Below are 16,226 nucleotides of genomic sequence, written 5' to 3' on the forward strand. Positions count from 1 at the left end.
ATAAAAGGCATCGAAATTAGTAAGGAAGAAATAAAACTTTCACTATGTGCAGATGACATCATACTATATATAGAAAATCCTAAAGTCTCCACTAAAACTACTAAAATGGATAAATGAATTCAGTAAGGTCACAGGATACAAAATCAATATACAGAAATCCATTTCATTTCTATTCACTACTTACGAAGTAGCAGAAAGAGAAATTAAGAAAACAGACCCACTTAAAATTGCACCAAAAATAATAAACTTAGGAATAAACTTAGTCAAGAAGGTGAAAGACCTATACTCAAACTATAAAAAAATGATAAAAGAAACTGAATATGACACAAACAAATGGAAAGATATTTCATGTTCATGGAATCAGAGAACAAATATTGATAAAATGTCCATATTATCCAAAGCAATCTATAGATTTAAAGCAATCCTTATCAAAATACCATCAGCATTTTTCACAGAACTAGAACAAATGATCCAAAAGTTTCTATGGAACCACAAAAGACCCCTAATAGCGAAACCAATCTTGGAAAGCAAAAACAAAAAAACCTGAAGGTATCACAATTCCAGATTCTAAGATATACTACAAAGGAATTGTAATCGAAGCGGTATGGTAATGGCACAATAATAGACACATAGATCAATGTAACAGAACAGAAAAGCCAGAAATAAGCCCACCATTATAATTAGTCAGTTAATCTTCGACAAAGCAGGCAAGAATATCCAATGGGAAAAACAGTTTCGGGCACCTGGGTGGTTCAGTCAGTTGAGCTTCTGACTCTTAATCCCATCTTGGGTCTTGGTCTTGGGGTCATGGGTTCAGGCCCTGCAGTGGGCTTCACACTGGGCATGAAGCCTAATTTAGAAAAAAGAAAGAAAGAAAGAAAGAAAGAAAGAAAGAAAGAAAGAAAGAAAGAAAGAAAGAAAGAAAGAAAGAAAGAAAAAAAAAGAAAAAGAAAAAAAGAAACAAAGTAAAAGTCTCTTCAACAAATGGTATTAGAAAGCTGGACAGCTACATGCAAAATAAAAAGAAATTGGACCACTTTCTTAAACCATACACAAAATTCAACTCCAACTGGATTAAGGACCTAAATGTGAAACCTGAAACCATAAAAATCCTAGAAGACAGCACATGCTTTAACTTTTTTGACATTAGCTGTAGGATCATTTTTCTAGATATGTCTTCTGAAGCAAGGGCAACAAAGACAAAAATAAACTATTGGGACTACATCAAAATAAAAAGCTTCTGCACAACAAAATAAACAATCAGTAAAATTAAAAGACAACCTACAAATGGGAGAAGATATTTGCAAATGACATATCTGATAAAGGGCTAGTATCCAAAATATATAAACAACATATATAACTCAACACCAAAAAAACTCCAAATGATACAATTAAAAAATGGACAGAAGACATGAACAGACATTTTTCCAGAGAATACATACAGATGGCCAAAAGACACATGTTAAGATGCTCAACATTACTCATCATCAGGGAAATGCAAACCAAAACTACAATGAGATATCACCTCACACTGACAGAAGGTTCCTCATATGATCCAACAATTCCACTATTGGGTATTTATTTGAAGAATATAAAGAATACACCCCAAGTGTCCATCAATAGATGAATGGAAAAAGAAAATGTGATATTACACACACACAGACACACACACAATGCAATATTACTCACCCATTGAAAAGAATGAAATCTTTGCATTTGCAACAACATGGATAGATCTAGAGAGTTTTATGCTAAGTAAAATAAGTCAGTCAGAGAAGGACAAATACCATATGATTTCACTCAGATGTGGATTTTAAGAAACAAAACAAATCAACAAAGAAAAAAGAGACAAACCAAAAAACAGACTCAACTATAGAGAACAAACTGATGGTTACTAGAGGGGAGGCGAGTGGGAGATGGATGAAATAAGTGAAGGAGATTAAGATTACACTAAGAATACTGGAATAGAAATAAAATAAATGATAAATAAAATAAATAAAGATTGAAAGTGAGGAAGTCTTGAAAGGCCCACCTTCCAGGTGAGTGTGCTGCTCAAAATTTAAAGGTTAGTGACTCCAGGAACAGACCCACCCATATATGGTTGATTGATATTTAACCAAGGTGCCAAGTCAGTTCAATGGAGAAAGGGAAGTTTTCTTAACAAATGATTGCTGAAAAAGCAGATACCCATATTGAAAAAACAGAACCTCACCTTCCACCTCACTCTATAAATAAAAATTAAAATTTTTGTTGAATTATAGACCTAGATATAATATCCAGAACCAGAAGCTTCTGGAATAAAATATAGGACTCTGTCTTGATGAAACTGTGGTAGGCAAAGATTTCTTGGGCAGATCCCAATAATCACTAATCATCAAGAACAAAACTGGTAACTTAGACATTATAAAAATTAAAAATTCCTGCTCAACAAATACTTCTAGGAAAAACAGATGATCCTGTAAGGGATGGGAAAAAATATTTGTAGCACAAATATCTGACAATGAACTTGAACCCAGAATATACAAAGTACTTATAAATCAACAGTAAAGAGATGAACAACCCAATTTTAAAATGAGCAAAAAACTTGAAGAGAAGTTTTACAAAGGAAGATATACTAACGGCCATCGAGGCAAGTTCAATAATTAGAAGTCACATTCCATTCTGTCTAAGAGCACAGCTTGCTGGAGTGAACTTGCTGATGGAACAGAGAAGTCAGAAGTATAGGTCTTTGAATCCTCATTATGTTTGGGATGGGAAGAGGCATGAAATCCCACATTCAGTTGGTACATACTGCTCTGTTCCATGACTCCTTTTAGATAGGCTGAACATCTTTAGATGTGAGTGTTGTCCATGCCATTCCAATCTTCCACGTTACTCAGGGTACGCAAACAAGAGAGAATGTAGCCAGTGGCCTCCCTCCTCATCTAACTCAGGGTCCTCCCTGGCCCCACAGCTCCTTCCACATGCTGATTACAAGCTGATACATGTGTGTTTCCAAGTTCCTCCCAACCAAAGAAAGCTGTCTCCTCATCAAGGAATATCTGGTGATTGCCACCATGCTAAGCCCTGCAGTGTATATCAAAGGTATAAGGGCCTACAGCCATTTGCATCTTCTTTGCCCTCCCCATCTTCAGACAATGAGCCCTAACCTGCACAAGGTAGAGTTCTAGGAATTAAACCTCAATAAGTGAGTTCCCTCCTGGGTGGTCCTCAAAGAGCTTGCTGTCTACTGAGGGACAAAGAGCAAGGAACGCAACTATTTAGCAGAAACAACTTATATGGGGTGGACGTCACTGGGTTGCTGAAGCTCTGACCTGGTTTTCAAGGAAAGAAAGATAATGAATAGTACGTGTGGGACAGAGGAAATCAGTTGGGCTGGAAGGAGAACTCACATGTGGGCCAAGAGGCAGAGCGAAAGAGGGTGAGAGAGAGAAAAATAGAGAGGCAGAGAGAGAATGAATGTACAAAGCAATGTGGGGTGAACAAAGTACCTAGGACCTTGCCAAAAATGCCTAATTTCTCCAGAACACCAGTTCTCTGAATGTCAAGTATGAGTGTTAGCATACAATATTTATTTGCAACTTATTTTTATAAGTTGGGCATCCTAAAAGAACAAATAAAGGAAGATAAGATACTCAAGTACTGGCGATGTCAAAAAGTAGGTTGAAGAGCATAGAAATCATGCTACTGAGGCCATGTGAAAATCGAAAAGTGTCTATCCGGGAGGACCTCCTGAGGGACGGAGGAACCCAGATTCTGCAAGGAAAGCAGAAATAAATATACTGATTTCTTTCTCTCCCTACTCCTTCATCTCTGTGTGCTGCCTTCCAGCGGCTAAACCCAACCAGTATCCTTCTCACAACAGAGAGCTCAGGTGGTTTATTCCAAACAGGCAAAAAGCAGGACAGGCAAAGGCCTGTAATGGATCTGCTGTGGGGGTAGGGGATAACTGGCCCAATTATTCTGCCACTGGAGAGATTCAATTTGCAAAAGTGTATGAATGTCTGAAAAGTGATCCATGAACTGAAAAAGTACTTATAAATTACGTAATAACACAAAATATAATTTAGAATGATGTCACAGCATTTCAAAATGAACAAAATCCAACAACAAAACAAACAAACAGACAAACAAACACAAACGCCTCCAATCCTAGATGATACTGACACACAGTAGCATGAAACCATAAAAGCTTTCATTTTATTTTCCAAAAATAACACTGATTTCTCAGGGCAACCAATGGAGTCCTTAATATAACAACTTCAAGGTAATGTTTTAAACTACGGAATAGATAACGTTTGTAAATCAAGATAGAGAAGAGAACAAAAATATAAATTCTTTTTTCAATATTAATGGAAACTTCACAGTAAAAACAGGAAATCACAATTTTAAAGAATGTATTTTACCTACACTTCCACCTGAAAAGTCCATTCCACATTGCGTATCACTGGTCCATAAAACATTAGAGCCATTATGATCATACATATTGATATCCCTTGCTATACATTTTAAGAAAAGTGTTTACTGTACCACATTGAATCAATGCTTACTACATGCACTATACACATTTATGTGGGAGAAGAGCAAGACAATTTCTTATCTTGCACTAATAATTTATGTAACAGCAAAATTTATGTTTTTATTTAGTTAACGATTACACTGTAGGTCATAATATAAACTAGAAAATGCACTAGTATCAGTCCTGATGATGCTTTGGCTTGTGTGCACAATAAGGAAAGCCATTTGAATATGATGAAATAAAATTTTATGTGCATTCCAATAATACCTAGTCTTATTCTCAGAGAAAAATAAATCACTGTGCATCCTCTTTCTTCATCAGTCTTAGAAAAAACAATGAATGCTGTAAATGGATTTAATTCTTGGTCACTGAGGATACACTTTTTCAGCATTCTGAAAAAAAAAAAAGTGGTCTACGCGCATATGTTTTTGCTACTAACTACTTTCTGCCAGTAATTTTCTTAGAAATTCCATGAGATTTGAAATTGAAGAATGAGATAGAACAATCTCTTCATGACATGAGTAATGCCACTAAAGCCCATTTCTATGAGTTTAAGTGGTACTTGGGGGGCAAATCTCAATGACACTTTCATACATCCTCATTTGCCTGAACTCTCAGGCCTGAAAGATCACAGTTTCTTAATGTTGGTAAGACAGCAAGATAATATCTTCAAAAGATGGAATTGAGTTCTAAATAGGTTGATAGCCAGCCATTTTCTTCTTTTTCAACATATCTTCCCTTATTGGTGAAAAGACACTGATAGATTATTGAGTATATTTTACCATCACTCCTAATTCTGCAGCAGATCATGAAGAAATACTCTCTAGAAGCCTGAGCAAAAGCAGTGGATTGGAAACAATAATTTTGTCTGCCAAGTTAAAAACTTTTAATTCTACCTTTTGTATAAAATTCATCACTTTTGAGTCTGTTGGAAACAAATAATCATCTTCAAAAATAAAACATAATTTTTATCACAGGTTTTATTTGAATATGTCTAAATATCTGACACAATATCTCTAATCCTGGATGCCATTTTCAATGACTTGTAGTTGTAGAGACATTTAGCAGTGAGACACAATTTAGCAGTGAGACATAGAGAAGAAACTGATGGTGGAATCTGACCACACCTCATAGTCTTTAGAAATCAACCTGAATTAATAACTTTATTAAAGTTTATAAAATCTAATGTATTTATGTGCTATAATTATCATTATATATAAAAATGTTAATTTTAATATTAGATAAGATTAGTGATAACATCTATTTTTAAACACTTTGGTAATGTATAAAAGTAGTTAAAAGATGAAATATTTGAGAAAGGTTGCTATAAAAAAAACATAACCTAGAATTTTTAAATGCCATCACAAAGTATAGGTGGAAATTGAGGAAACTACTATCACATGGATTATTAGTTTGATTACTTGATCTCTCAAGCATGTAAGTGCATAAAATCTAGATCTGTATATTTTAAAATGTGCTCCAGAGAACTCTAGATCACTTGCTTGGTATGTTTGGAAAATTTCTGTTACATAACTTGCAAATGAAGAGTTAAGGTACAAAAACAAGACATGATAAATCTTTCCATTAATAAACATAATTTCACTTAACCAAGAATTCTCAAAATACATGTGATTTTTGTATTACGTGAAATATTTCTTTTTATTAGAATTGGTGTTCAGTAGAAGATATTTTAGGAAAAATGGTCTAGATCACTGATTTCCTTCTAAAGTAATTTAAAAGTACATGATTTAAAACAAAGTAGATCACATAAGTCAGTCTTTCAGACACCATGGCAATAATTATTAAATCATAAAATACTAGCATTTATTTGTCAGCCTGTGCATCTTAATTCAATCCACTCACTAGAGAAGTTGGCGTAATAAAACTAAAACTACTCATTAGAACATAACTATTCAGCATGTTTGTCTTTTAACATTTAAACACTGTCCTTTACCTTCCTTGTCATTACTTCCTGAAGTGCAATCACATTTCATCCTTTAGACTTCTAGAAATGCTTTCATAAGGGTAGAAAACATCCTTATTAAAAATATCGTGCAAGTTGAAAAGAAAAATTTATTTCACCTTAATTATTTCCCCTCCCTATAATTAGCAGCTAATCTTATCCACACATAGCTCCAGGCTCAGAACTAGTAAATGCCTGACTGTTAGAATGATTGGGGAACTTTACTTTCTGATAATTACAAGATATAATTACTTTGAAGCTTTCAAAGACCTTTCAGTGATTAGGGAAGCTTTTTTAATTCAGTCATAACATTTGTATTACTAATAAACTAAGAAGTCCTACACTTTAATAGCTGACAAGTTTGAAAGAAACACCAATTCTAAAAATGGTATTGCAGGCTTCAGGGAAATCATTAAAGTACTGAAACATTATATTTTTCAGAATCCAACTTCATAATTTTTCTTTTATAAATATATAGTATATTCAGATGTTTTAATGTTATGGGTATCTTTTTGGGACACTATATCTAGGAAGTAAAGAATAGTTAATAGGAAAACATTTAAAAATTTAGAAGAAAATGTTCTTTTTCAGCAGCACTCAGTCTGCTGAAGAAACCAAAAAAGAGGTGTTAGGAAACTGACTGCCAGGATAACTCACACAAGAGGCTGTCACTAAGGATTTGAATGCCTTAAGAAGGTAGGAGCAATTTTAATTTTCTGTATGACAGTGAATATGACAGGGAAATTGTTGCTGAACTGTAATCTAAATATAGGAAAAACTAGAAGTGGAAAACTCAGGCTTGAAAGTTGAGGAAAAGTAAGTAATTTGCTGAAATTTTAATTCTGATCTTCCTTTTCTCTATGATAAAAGGAAGTTTTTGTTTGTGTCTTTAAGTTTTCACTGTCACTCTGACTAAAATGTAGCCTATCAATGACAGTGACATGGGATATGCTACACTAAAGGGAGACTTGTGGGAGAACAATTCACTTTCAGAAGCGGAAATACGTGTTAGTGTCCTTTCTTGTGAAGGCATGAGATAATAATCGTCATGTATGTTTACATGTACAATATACTTGCAAGTATAGGAACCTCAGCTAAATTATATTGAAGAATTTTCCTAGAGAGACACTGACATAACTGAAATAAAAGTAGGACTTATATAAAGATGTTAAAGAACTTCTCATGATATCCTCAGATGAGAAGTTCTTTTACTATATTACTAGATAGTTATGGTCCATAATTTCTGTGATTAGTACTGTATTTTGATTAATTCAAACATACTTGTCTAAATCTATACCAATGGCTATTGTGAAAGAAGAAATTAGTTTCAGAATTAAATATCTTCAAAAATATTTAGTAGAGGGGTGACTCAGTAGGGTGGGTGTTCAACTTAGGCTCAGGTCATGATCTCATAGCTCATGGGGTTGAGGCCTGAGTCGGGCTCTGTGCTGACAGCTCAGAGCCTGGAGCCTGCTTCAGATTTCTGTTCTTCCTCTCTCTGCCCCTCCCCTGCTCATGCTCTGTCTGTCTGTCTCTCTCTCTCTCTCTCAAAAACAAACAAACATTTAAAAAAATTGAAAAAAAATTAGTAGAAATATCTTTGGGCCCATTTCTACATCCTTCAGTTTTTACCCACCTTTTACGCAGTTAGGAGTTATATGACATGACCTTGTTATCAAAATATACCAACTGTACATCAAGTACTGTTCTAAGAAAGATATATGTTATCTCTACCCTTCATAAAAATTGTCATTCTAGATGTTATCCTCATTTTATAGATAGTGAAGTTGAGGTTCAGGAAATTTAAATAATTGCCTGGGATCACACAGCTAGTAAACAGCAGGAACAGGGCTCAAATATATATTTAACTAATTCCAAAGCTTGACTCTTTAAAATGAATCAATCCTTGACCTTCAGTGTATTAATTGCATTGTTTAAATTAAGTTAGTTAAATTTCGTAGTTAAGTTATTAATCCCTCTCATTTCTAAGATTAAATCACTCTGAATTTTAATTTCTTTAATTCAAAAAGGAGGCAAGCCACGTTCATCATCTAGTTGTTGGATTCATTAAAAAGAATAAAAGGTGAATATATTTTTTAAGTCAAGTTGTTGAACAAACATCTTATTTTTCTTCTAATCTTATGTATTTTAAACAGAAATAATATTTGGATTTCATCAGTTTCCAAAAAAATAACACTGGGAGTATGTAATAGTAGTTTTATTGCCTAAAAGAAATCTTCATAAAAATTGCTGTATCATAAATTTGAACTGAAACAAGTTTTATTTATTATTCAATTATAAAATACAAAATGACATTCTTAAAGATGACTAATTTTGAATTTAATTACATTCAAAAATTTCCTAAAAATATTATTTGACAGAAACCAATTCTACCCTGAAAATGTTCATTTTTTAACAAAAGTAATTTCAAGGGAAATTCTTGACTATATTCATAGATAATGACAACATTCCATAATCTCACATCACTAGACATAGTCAAACCTGTGTCCTCAATACTAATAAGTGAAGCAATAACATAAAATAGTATCTAATTCTTTCTTACAGTTTGATGTTGTAAAACTGACACTTATATTCCTGTTTTAACAATTCCATAAACTTTAAGTTATAAAAAATCTAAAATGTTACACAAAGAAAATACAGAAACTAGAGGAACTATTGCTGAAATTTCTCTTTGAAGAAAATATTGAAATAAGAGCAGTGTTTAGCAGAAGTTCAGTACAATGAACTTTGCACTTCTGAAATATGAGCTGTAATGTCCCATTACTTACATAGAGAGCCAGGGCCTGAGCTTGGCAATCACAGATAGGATTTCAGTCCTGTCTTTGTCATTTATTAGCTGGGAAATCTGAATTCTGAATAAATTTAGTACTTAACTCCTAGGTTTGCTGTGAGGAAAATGAGTTTATTCATAAGGAGCCTTGAACACAGTTTCAGAAAGATATTAAGTACTAATATTGTATAAAAATTTCAGTTCATTTAGAAAATCTAGATACAACTTATATTATTGGGAATACATTTTTTCTCAATTGCAAATTGTGATATATTATGTGACTATGAACTTGTTTTATATTTTTTAAGATACTGGAAAATCTATAAAATGTATCTTATTGATATGCTAATCATATATATATTGATAGAATATGTCCCCTTCATTTTTACATAAAATGAACAAATATAGCATTAAGCATGTTAAACTTCTAGATATTGTTTTAATATAGCTTTTGAAACATTGTTCCATAGGCTAACCCTAAAAAGAACTGGGGCCAATTGTCTAACCTATTCAAGTCATTTTGAGGAAATTCCCTGAATCTTCTATTAAATGTACATATCTCTTTTAGAAAATATATAAATTGGCTCAATTTCATCAAATAAGGAGTAATACTCTGATTTTGCAGTTCACACTAAGTAGACGAGGAAGCTATTAGGAAAAAGCACGCACTATTTCATTTATGGTGGAACAGCTCTAATCTGGCTGCCAAATGGAGAAGGGATTTGAGAGAGGCAAAAGTGCAAGTAAGAGAAATAGTACAGGGGTAATTGTGGAAACAGAGGCAAGAAATTAAAATGGTGGTATAGACTTTTTTTGGTAGTATAGATATTTACAGGTAAACAGTAATATCAGTAGTTTACTTTAGTAGTATGGGTAGTTACAGGTAGTCAGATTTACATGTAGTGAAGAATGTGTAACCAAAAAATGCAGCCTGAACATTCCCTGCAAGAACCAAGTATTGCCCTCACCCATTAACTCAGAACATAACAGAAGAAAGTATAAGATTCAAATACTATCACTGCACTGATTAAGCACTTTCAGTGCCTGACAATAACGCCTTGGGATGACTGCAGACATGCTGTGGTACTCCATCTAGATCTTCCTTCAGGAATGAAAGACTTAGTTAGCCAGATGCTCAGAGATCTGCCAGAAGACACCTTAGCTGTTCATTCCCTGCTGAAGAAAACAATCATGTGCCTCCCTCTCTCTCTGTTCCTCCCCTGCTCATACTCTGTCTCTCTCTCAAAAATAAACAAAGATTAAAAAAAAATTTAAAAGGGGCACCTGGGTGGCTCAGTCGGTTGAGCGTCCGACTTGGGCTCAGTTCGTGATCTCACGGTTCCTGAGTTAAGGCCCCGTGCCGGGCTCTGTGCTGACAGCTCAGGGCCTGGAGCCTGCTTCAGATTCTGTGTCTCCCTCTCTCTCTGCTCCTCCCCTGCTCATACTCTGTCTCTCTCTCAAAAATAAATAAAGATTAAGAAAATAATCATGTGCAAGATCACAAGTCCCTCCCGGGTAGCCTGCATCTATCTAATAGCTAATTAATATGGGGAATATAAAGGCATAACCCCCCTCCTTAACTCACAGTCATTTTGTTTCTTTTTTTCTAATTTATTTAATGTTTGTTTATTTTTGGCAAAGAGAGAGAGAGAGAGAGAGAGAGAGAGAGAGAGATGAACTGTGAGCAGGGGAGGGGCAGAAAGAGAGGGAGACACAGAATCCGAAGCAGGTTCCAGGCTCTGAGCCGTCAGCACAGAGCCCGACACCAGGCTTGAACTCAGGACCCCAACTGGGAGATCATGACCTGACTGAAGTCTACAACCAACTGACTGAGCAACACAGGCATCCCAACTCACAATCATTTTGAAGGGCTATCTTAACTCTGGAAGACCCTGTAATGTTGGCCGAGACATTCACTGAGAGTGCACTATAGCTCAACCACCAGATCTTGCTCTGTCTCTTCTCTTCCCACAAGTGCTAATCCCAAGAGCACTTTTCAATAAACATTCTGAACATTAAATGGCTTCGGTTGAGTCTCCCAGCCTCACCTCCAACTTGCTTCATACATACTCTTCCATGCTCAATGGCTCTTCTCAGCACTTCTAATGCTTTTTCTCATTTTGAGGAATTTAAGGACACTGGTGCCTCTGTTTAGATCACCCTTATCACTATTGTCCCATCCAGGGCTTATTCACTCACATTTTGACTCAATTCCGGGTCACTTATTGGAGATTTTGCCCAAACCTTCATCCTGAATTAAAAGCTTTGCTTTGATCTCTCCTAGTACTGCTTAGAGATTAATCCTGTTACTACATTATCTCACAGAAGGGTTATTATTTCTCTTATTTACCATTCAATGGAGAATAAAACCTTTGAGGGAAGGGAATCTCAATTTTCTTCTGGTTTCTCCAATGTGTTGCACACTGCTGACACAAAATTGGTTTTTAATAAATACCTTCCAATTGAATAAACTGAGGAAGAAGCTTATGAGAGCATGAAATAATAAAGCTGAGAGAAAGTGATTCAAAGCCACTGGAGCTATATTTCAGAATACTTTCTATCATTTTTGTGCAGTTTATTAAACATTAATTCTAATAGCAATAATAATGATAATAATAATAAATGGAACCAATAGGAATATTATTAATACCTAACACTAATAAAGCCCTAACCATCATGAGTTAATGCTAAGTGATTTAAATGGGTTATAGCATTTTATTCCAATACTACTGCTGTGTTATCACTATCATCCTCAACCTCATTTTACAGTCAAGAAAGACAAGGAAGTTAAGGAATTTGTCCTGGGTTTCAAAGGAAAAGAAAGAGAAGTTAAATGTATCCACCTTTAAATGCATACAGCTAAAAGAAGGTATTTCCAGTATGCTGTTCATTACTGCATCTAATTTTTTATATTTATAAAAGTAAGAAAAAAATAAGTGGAAAAACTCAGGGACTAAGAATCAGATTTTAGAGTAATTGGCTAAATGCCTGAACAAATAGTAAAAATTCTCAGATTCTCAGTTCCTGTATCTACAAAAATTCAAAACCACTAACTAATAGAGATTGGCACAATGAAATAAGACATTTCACGGATACACAGTAAACACCCATTTCCCTCTTTTCCTCTCCTCTTTCACTCCATAATGACATTTATCCTAATCATAAGATATTAATTTGGAAATATATTTGGGTTTTGACACTAAAACAATAGACAGATGACTAGTTGTATCCTTCTTTGATTTAAATCATCATGCTCAGCCCTTGAGAAATATTAATTAAAATTAAAAATTAAAGATAACTTTAAACTTCATCTAAATTTGTCTTTCACAATATTTTTAAATCTTTTTGTAAGCGATTCAAAAGCAATTATATCATTATAAAAACTCAAATCTAAATAGAGGTATTAAGACAAAAAAAGAGAGAGTGAAGAAGAAATGAGTTGACACAGAACAAATTCTTCTGTGTAATGAGCCTAGAAGATCAAAGAATCCTCTATTTTTTTCTTTACTGCAAAAAAATAAAAAAAAATCACAGGGAAAGTTCAGTTGAAATTGCTCAGGTCATGGGTCACAATTAACTTGTGAGAAAAATTTCATAGTGACTTATTAGGAAGAAACATCAAGGAGACCATAAAAAACATTCTAAAAGTTGCTCTGGGACACATCTTCAAATGGTTCATTATCACATTACCTAAAAATGTCACCAGTGACAAATGGCTTTTGTGATAGAACTTCTTAACCTAATATCCTTACCACAACGGTTCCAAAATTTACTTATAAGTGAATTTTAGGCAGATGGCTATTCTCTTGGCCAACAATATTTTGGGAATACTACTCTAGGATCTGGACCATTCTTGGTATCACCATTCTGATACTCAGTAAGCCTGATCTTGCAGGAGTGAGCAGAAATTGTTAGTGTATATTCCAACTGAAAATTCCATATTATATCACTGGACTATTAGGAAAGTAAGAAAAATTATATCAGCTCCACAAAATTGAGAATTTTATATATGTAATATAGATTTAAAAAATAATGGAAAATAATATAACTCTACAACCATAATCTTGGGCTACGTACAGTTATGATTATGAGAGCTAACTTCATAAAGAGAGATATTATTTCTAAGCTCTGGAATGATAATATGGTGATCATAACATTTGGTTAAGACAAGCTCAAAACATCAGCTTTATATTAGAAAATAACATTTTGCAGAACCTTTCATAACTTTGCTTTTTAATTTCACATAATATTAAATCTTTAGGTTTCCGTGTTTAAGAAAAGAGATAATTTTTAAGATTTTAAAACTGTCATTTCATCAAGGTCTATAAGTAACAATATTTTTTCTATTTAACTTCATATTTTCAATAACCAGATGATGATGTTGACAGGTATTGTTTTAATTTATGTAGATATATGTATATGCATGTGCTGCAAAACCAATACCAATATTATATAAATTTTTTCTAAAGAAAATATACATTTTTTTATTGTGGTAAGAATACTGAAACATGAGGGCACCTGGGTGGCTCAGTTGGTTAAATGTCTAGCTTTGGCTCAGGTCATCATCTTGCAGTTCATGAGTTCGGGCCCCACATCAGGCTCTGTGCTGACCACTCAGAGCCTGGAGCCTGCTTCAGATTCTGGGTCTCCCTCTCTTTCTTCCCCTCCTCCTATTGCGCTCTGTCTCCCTCTCTCAAAATGTGAATAAACTTTTAAAAAAATTTTTTAAAAAGAATATGAACATGAGATTTACCCTCTTAACAAAATTTTAAGTGTACAATATAATATTTTTAACCACAGGAACATGTTGAACAGATCCCAATACTTGCAAAACTGAAATTTTATACTTGTTGATAATCCCCCCATTTTCTCATTCTCCAAGTCCCTGGAAACCAACATTTACTCTCTGTTCCTACAAAGTTGACTATTTTAGATACCTTTTTATGTAAGGTCATACATTCTTTTCTTTCTCAGGCTTATTTCTCTTAGCATAATGTCTTCTAGGTTCATTCATGTTATTGAATATGGCAGGATTTTCTTCTCTTTTAGGCTGTATAAATGAATATTATTCAGCCTAAAAGAAAATCCTGCCATATATATATATATATATATATATATATGTATATATATATATGTATATATATATATATATATATATACATATATATATAGCATACACACACATATATATTTTTACATTTTATATTTTTACATATTATATACATATATATTCAATTATATAATATATAAATGAATATTATTCATCCTAAAAGAGAAGAAAATCCTTCCATATATATATGGCATACACACATATATATATATATATTTACATTTTACATTTTTACATATTATATACATATATATTCAGTTATATAATATATAAATGATTATTATTCAGCCTAAAAGAGAAGAAAATCCTGCCATATATTATATATGTATATATGTATACATATATATGCATACACACACATATATACATATTTTTACATGAAATATATATATATATTTATATATATGTATAAGTACATATATATTTTTGCACTGATTTTCTGTATCCATCAGTCTGGTGATGGACATTAGGTTATTTAGATAGAGATAGAGATAAGAGATAGAGATAGAGATAAATAGAGATAGAGACAGAGATAGAGATGATAGAGATAGCATTCTAAATAATGCTTCAATGATATGGGAGCACAGTTCCCATATCCCTGCAAGTTCCTGATTTCAAATCTTTTAGATATATACCTGGAAGTAGAATTGCTAGATGATATGGTAGTTGTATTTTGAACTTTTTCGGGAACTTACATATAGATTTCCATAGTGGTGGCAGCATTTATCATTCCCACCACCTGTATGTATATGAAGGTTCCAATTTCTCCACCTCCTAGCCAAACTTTTTTTTTTTTTTAAGTATGAGGTGATATATAATTGTGGGTTCAATTTTCATTCCCCTGATGACTGATAGAACACTTTTTTATATACCTCTAGGTCACCAGATTATAAGACTTCCCTTAAGAAACGTCTGTCTATTCATGTCCTTTGACCGTTTTTAAATCAGATTGTTTGGGGGTTTTTTGTTGCTGTTATTGAGCTGTATGAATCTCTTATATATTATGGATATTAACCCCCTATCTGATATATGGTTTACAAATATTTCTTCCAGTCTGTATTGCATTTTAATATTGTTGATTATTTATTTCAGTGTGCAAATGAGCTTTAGTCTGATGTAGTTCCATTTTCTATTTTCGCTTCTATTGCATTCACTTTTTTTTTTTAAACGTTTATTTATTTTTGAGACAGAGAGAGACAGAGCTTGAACAGGGGAGGGGCAGAGAGAGAGGGAGACACAGAATCTGAAACAGGCTCCAGGCTCTGAGCGGTCAGCACAGAGCCTGACGTGGGGCTTGAACTCATGGACTGTGAGATCATGACCTGAGCCGAAGTCGGACACCCAACCGACCGAGCCACCCAGGCGCCCCTTGCATTCACTTTTGAACTCACATCCAATAAATCATTGACAAGACCAATGTCATGAAGCGTTTATTCTATGTTTTCGTCTAGGAGTTTTATAGTTTCAGGTTCTATATTTAAATCTTTATTACACTTTGAGTTGTTTTTTTTTTTTCTGCATAGGTAAGATAAGGGTCCAATTTTGTTCTTTTGCATACAGATATCTAGTTTTCATAACACTATTTGTTAAAAAGACTTTCATTTCCCCATTGCATGATTTTCGCACTTTTATCAGAGATAAGTTGACCATACATGTATAAATTTATTTCTGGGCCCCGATTCTATTCCATTAGTCTATATATATGTACATATATGTATATGTATGTATATATGTGTGTGTGTTTCTTGTGCTGGCACCATACTGTTTTAATTACTGTAGTTTTGTAATATATTTTGAAGTCAGAACATGTGATTCCTTCAACTTTGTTCTTCTTGCTTAAGAT

The sequence above is a fragment of the Leopardus geoffroyi genome, chromosome B2 (assembly GCF_018350155.1).
Source record: "Leopardus geoffroyi isolate Oge1 chromosome B2, O.geoffroyi_Oge1_pat1.0, whole genome shotgun sequence".
Lineage (NCBI taxonomy): Eukaryota > Metazoa > Chordata > Mammalia > Carnivora > Felidae > Leopardus > Leopardus geoffroyi.